This window comes from Pinus tabuliformis, chromosome Q, assembly GCF_031772625.1.
Source record: "Pinus tabuliformis cultivar Carrire ecotype Pingquan chromosome Q, CPIR1, whole genome shotgun sequence".
In the NCBI taxonomy this organism is placed as follows: Eukaryota; Viridiplantae; Streptophyta; class Pinopsida; order Pinales; family Pinaceae; genus Pinus; species Pinus tabuliformis.
This window is the reverse complement of record NC_142296.1, coordinates 172,075,536-172,082,451: the sequence shown is the minus strand read 5'-3', so window position 1 is coordinate 172,082,451 and position 6,916 is coordinate 172,075,536.

The following is a 6,916-nucleotide window of genomic DNA, read 5'->3' as shown; positions in this document are numbered from 1 at the left end:
GACTCATCTGTCCTCTATTTAATCTCCTTCAACTCCGTTATGCGCTAGGATGTAGACTTAGGCCTGCATAACTCCTTCATCATCACTTGCTTAGTGTCCCACGATGACCTTGGCTATGTAGGTTGAGCATTGCTCTTGTATTTCATGTACCAATATAAAACACGATCTCTGAATGCAGTTCCCAATTGTACAATATTAGAATTTTAATCCTAGACATTATTAGCATCCCAAACCGTCTCACAAACAAAAAAGTGCTATTTGGGGTCTTCTTTCCTAGCACCCTGGAGAATCAAAAAATTCGAAGTGTCTAGTATTTATCTCTATCTACCAGCTCTTGATGATGTTCCACTAGATCAAACTAACATTAGAGGAAATTTCAGCCTAAAAGTGGCCTCCCAAGGAAAAATAGTAAAATAATAGGAAAATAATAGGAAAATAATAAAATAAGAGTTATGAATTTTGGAGGGAAAAGAAGAAAACTACTTTTTATTTTTTATTTTTTATTTTTGATAGGTTTGCTCAAATTTTAAGTGTAGACACTTGTTGGACACGAAATTAAACTCCACATCCAACAAGTACCTATTATGCATACTTTTGAGAAGACCCACATTGATAAAAAATGAAGATACATTAAGAAAATGTGTTGAAAACAATTTTATAATGTATCTTTAATTTTTATTGATGTGGGTCTTCTCAAAAGTATGCATAATGGTTAGTCGCTGGCTGTAGAATTTAATTCCACATCCAACAAGTGTCTACACTTGAAATTTGAGTAAGCATATAAGGAGACAAGCCAAAAATACAATTAAAAATATAGTTTTTAATTTTTATTTTCCCTCCAAAATATTTACATGTACCTCTTTTTAAATTTAAAGGATTTTGAGTGGTTTACATATTATGTACATGAAAATTTCATGGGAATTTTTAGGCTAAAATTTCCTCTAATGTATATATTATGATCCAATCCCTCCGAACCGACTAGTTTGACTCTGGATACTATGTTGACTCCCTGATCCGAACTTATACAAGAACGTAACTACTTATAGATATAATCATAACACAGAGATGCAGTAGAAAAAAACTTCATTTCATTAATAGAAAAATACTGAACTATGCTTACAAACAAACAACAGGGGATTTTTGAGGTCTAAAATGGGCCTCGTAAGTGTTAAACACACATGGGCAGCAAGAGAAATATGAAAGATAAATCATGAGAGTACAATTTTTATTAACAAATGATTTACATTTATAGTACAATATGTGACTGTTGGGTTCCACATCCCAAGGTCTCTTGGACTCCTTTTGTCCATTCAGCTTCCACACTAACCCATTGAGGATTAGGTGTCAACATTCACCCCTAATCCGAAGGGTTATGTATGATTCCAAGAAGAGAGCTGTAATACAAAATGTGCAAAAATGCATGGCAGCACTAGGTTGAATGTGCTCTCTGAAATGTTGGTATAAAGGGCGGTGGTTTAAGGATGACCACCAACACTGGAACACTTAGTGCAATTCCCAAAACTCTTCCAAAACTGGCAAGAAGCTGAAGTCTTCTGCTAGAGGAAGTGCTCCTATTGTTTTGAAGAGGGAAACCTTCAACCATGAAAGGGAGGTCTCACCCCATATAAAAGGGATAACTTCAACCTGAAAAGGGAAGTCTCAACCTGTGATGGTTTAAGGATGACCAACAACTCTGGAATGCTTAATGCAATTCATGGAACTCTTCCAAAACTGGCGAGAAGATGAAGTCTTCTGCTAGAGGAAGTGTTCTCAATTTTGTTCATGGAATTCTTCCGAAATTGGCAAGAAGCTGAGGTCTTCTGCTAGGGGAAGTGTCCCAGATTACCAACTAACGGCATGTTCACGAGCATCTTTGTCTTCTAGCTACAACTCTGAAACTGGTGTGACAGGTTGTGGCTCAGGCTCGCTTGATGTGACTTTGAAGCTTGTAGATGACCATCATTTCCCCCCCTGTCAGATACAAGGTGAGATGATGGAGAAAACTCAACTGCAAGACTGTTCAATACTCTGGAAAAAGTTCTGACATGTGTTTGGAATATCTTCTTGGATGTTAATGCCCATTGCCAAGAAGCGATCCATCCAAGATGAATCTTTGTTCTTGCAGGACGTTTGTTTTTGAAGCATTTGTGTGAAGAATGACTAGTTTTATGACAGTTCTTACATGGATGAAGATCAAAATAGTGATTTTTCAAATGGCTAACTCGGTCACAGTGTTGGCATTTCACAATCTGTTGTTGTTGTTGTTGTTGCTGCTGTGGAAGAGGGGTAGAGTTTGGAACAACTGGAGGTGAACTATCATGAGGAGTAGGTGAATTGTCATGAATGAATCCAACACTCTGAAACTGAATGGGCTTTGAGTAGTCTGGAATATGAAAGGACAAGTCCTTGTCATATCCAAGACCGGTTCTGTGCTTGTTGTGGACAAGCTGTTCCCAAGGTCTGATGGGCTTGGGAAGTGCAGACTGAACTTATACATCTGCATGTAACCTTGCTGCTTTATGGGGGTCTGTTTCAATATTTTGAACAAAAACAGGTTCAGAATGATGACTCCTCTGTTTTAGTTCTTCTTGCTGTAGCTGAGATTCGAGCTGCAAAAAATCAATTTTCTCTTGTGCATTTTGTAGACAGACCTGAATGTCTGTGAGACAAACTTTGCTGACTTTTAATGTATCATGAGTAGTAGACAATATGAGAGTTTTGAGGAACTCTAATACTTCATTGATTCTGGCCATTTTTTTTTACTGTCAGAATTACACCTTAAAAACTGAACACAACTACTACTCAACGCAGAAAAGTAATATCACTCACAGTACTCAGCAATATCCTTTATAAATGTGCAGCAAATGAATCAAGGAAGCAAGGAAAAGAAGTGTTGTATTGATAAAGGAACCTGGAACAATCGTGAGTTTGCACAGTAATAAGGATAAGTTTGTTCCGTGAAATTCATCCTCAACACACAACAGGCAACTATGACTGATCTGCAAATGTCTTTGAAACCAACTTTTCCTCTTTGGATAAGCTACAACCAACTCAACCTCTTGAAATAGGCTCCTCTTTGTCTAGAGTTGGCACCACTAACAAGTGCTACTCGACCCCTTTGAAATGATAAGTCTACTATTAATTCTGGAACATATGATCAGTGGCTCCTTGGCCTACTGTGAAATTCCTCTTGGAAAAGTTCCAAAATAGCTCTGAGTTTTTCTGAGTTTGATGGGATTTTTCAGTGAGGAGTTTAGTTAAACACTTTGATGACAGACAACTGTAAGTATATTTATTGAGTTTTACTCCAAATTGAGATGCACAGTGAGAGTATAATGCCTCCAGAAACCTCTCAATCAACAATATAATATATTCAATGATTTCACCATTAAATTAAATCACGACTGAGCACATTACATCAGTCACTGGGAGTAATTTACTCACTGGAAACAACACATAAGATACTAGCCATGCATCTCTACTGATTTATGAACTTACAAATAAGAGTTTACAGTACAAAATAAGAACTTGGAACCTGCTGCAGCCCTCTAATCATATCATCACTGTCCCCAAAAAAATGTAGTGGATATCTAGTATGTAAGCAGCAAGATATTCTTCAGTAATTTTAGCAAGTTCCCCACATGACTTTCAGCCATACAAGTTCCCAACTATAATATTTATTAAGCAGTTACAACCTCTAAAGGAGCACTAAATACACGCATAACAACTAGGAAAACTCATGAGATTCAAGGTAATATGTAGGGATTTGTCACAGTTATCTTCTGTGCTGACTCGTTCCACTGAAGCAAAAACATTCCCTCTGTACCCACGCTTAGTAGGACAAGAAATGTGGTCCATATATCACTGATATCGACTTCCTTGTAGACAAATATTATGCCCAACAAGCAGAAAATGACCCACAACCTCTATACGGTCATGGTGGTTGAGCCTTGCAAGCCTAGAACTTGACCATTGCAAGTGTACATGCCCAACATCAAATCTGGAAATGACTGTGGCAGTTTAATGTCTTCAACAGTAGAATGCCCACGAACAGAATCATGGCAAGAATTGCACCGGATCAGGATTACTTTGTCTTCTAAAAATGTAAAGAATCTTGAAAAAGTTTGTGCTGATCTTGTGCGTGGTGCAAAAGATAAACATCTAAAGGTTAAGGGACCTGTCAAAATGCCAACAAAGGTCCTTAATCATACAACTTGAAAGTCTTCTTGTGTAGAGCGTATCAACACCTGGGATTGTTTTGAATTACGTGTCCACAAAAGAATCACTGATCATTTTGAATTACGTGTTCATTGCTGCTTCAGGTATCAAATTATCAAGTGGTAATTACAGGAATTGCCACAAGATCTGTGAGAGCCAGCTATAAGAGAAGGAACGGTTTCTATGTCGAGTAGTTTTGAGGTAGGGAACTGCATAGTGATACCAACAGATGGAGTTCAACTCAATCTATTGTTGAAGATTCAACTACCCATATGTCACAATCCCTTGCACGGGCATGACCGCAAGGAGAAATATATTCAACGCTCCAGTAATGCATTCAACAATGTATTTGAACTATGATAGCATGGAACAACAGTTCCACCAAGAATTCAGTAATTCTGTAATGATTCTAAGAAGAGGTCGAGATAAAAATATAACAAACAGTGCCATTGGTGGAATTCCCCTGAACGCAATAATTTAGCTAAGGATCCGATGTTTTCAATACATAACCGCCACAACATGGACCTGTATAAGCAACCTCTTACAAAACTGCCACAACGTGGATCTGTTTGCAGGTGATTCGATACCATCTGGTAGGTGCATTGATAAATATGATGATTATGGTGCTAGCCAAAATGTAGGTTTGCAGAAAAGACATAAATGCGGAATTGGTTGAGAGAATGTTAAGCAGAGTAACACCAACTCTTACAGGTGAGACTAGCAGAGAAACATCTAATTTCACAAAATTCAATACAGAGTAACACACAACGAATCAATGTCTGAGTGTGGGATTTTGGCAAATTTCAAGAAGAGAAGCGGATGAATATCATTAAGCAGACTGGAGAAAGATTCGGCCGCTTTTTCTACCGATTTCTAGAGGGTGAATCAGAGAAATCACAACTAGAAAATAGCTGACAGGATTAGCTCTGAGTTAAATGTAATGCATAGGCTCGGGAGAAGGCAGATGGGTCAAGTTTCAAACATGACAACAAAGAGAATTTCAGCATGTGAAGAGAGGCAGGGAGACCATCAGCGTATCAATAGAGCCTTAGCATTTGAATTGTGCATATGACAGACCTGGTGATGCAGGATGATAGAAAACGCTTGAATTTACAGACCCGGGACGCCAATTTTTACTATTTATGGATTATGGGCAAAGGTGCAGGACTGACATGCACAGAACTGGCAGGTCTGCACACAGTAAAACGCTTTAAAACACTTTATAAGGTGGCAATTCTACTCAATTTTGATTAGGAGAAAGGCAGAACTGACATATATATAGAGACCACAAAACAAGTGGCTCAAATTGGAGCAGGACCAGCAATCGCCTGCTCTGATACCATGTTAAACACACATGGGCAGCGTGAGAAATATGAAAGATAAATCATGAGAGTACAATTTTTATTAACAAATGATTTACATTTATAGTACAATATGTGACCATTGGGTTCCACATCCCAAGGTCTCTTGGGCTCCTTTTGTCCATTCGACTTCCACACTAACTCATTTAGGATTAGGTGTCCAACAGTAAGGAAATTATAAAATAATAAAATAAGATTAGATTACATCATCAATTTTTAGAGGGAAAAAGGAAAAAAACTATTTTTTTCAACTCATATTTTCAACTTATCTCCCTATGGGTTTACTCAATTTCGAGTGGAAATGCTCGTTTGATGTAGAATTTGATTCCTCATCCAACGACTACCCATGTTGCATACTTTCGATGGATCCTACTACATGAAAAATGAGAAATACATGAAAAATGTGATTGCAATCACGTTTTTTCATGTAGCAGGGTCCATCAAAGTATGCAACATGGGTACTCTTTGGACGAGGAATAAAATTTTACATCTAACGAGTACTCCCACTCGAAATGTGAGTAAAACCTTAGGGAGATAAGTTGAAAATACGAGTTGAAAAAGTAGTGTTATTATTTTATTATTTTTTAATCCGTTTACTTTTTTACTCCAAAAATGGTGAATCATCCCCCATGGTTGATGTCATCATCTTGAATCCTATTGGTTCTTATAAAGTTTATTTTGGTTGTACATTTTTCTTAGGAGGCCCATTTTAGACCTTAAAAATCCCCTAATAATGGAAATAAGATAGCTCGGGCAATGGTAGCTTATCTCTGAGAAGAGATGTGGTGGCTACATGCATCTGAACTATGTTACAATGAGGCTCAAGGGCCTATTTATTATTGGAAAACATGAGAAAAACCTAAACAACCAAAACCCTAACCCCAGGAGATGTAATACCAAGAGTTTGTGGGCCCCGTTGGGGTTATTTGGGCAGCCAACTTCTTGGGATCGTAACTTGGTCATATTATCTCTGTTTGGCATGTACGATACCTTGTTGGAAAGGTCTCAGCGAGTACTGCAGGTTTCGCCACTGGCCCCTGCCTATGGTTGCGGGCCTGTTGCGGACCCCAAAAAAATGCCTTTTAGGGGGTTAAAACTACTCTGGAAGTTGAGGACCCGAAAAACTGCTAAAAATAGTAAATGCTGAAATGAACAAGGAAACATATGAAACTGACTCAGGGGTCTAGGTGGAATAGGCAGGTGACCACCAATATCCACTTGGATCATTCCCTCCACTTTTTTGACTAAATATAGTATGCAACATGCTACTAGGACAACTTACGTTTGTGTGAATATGTGCGCGTGGGGTTGCGGATTCGACACAAGGCATACTCTGA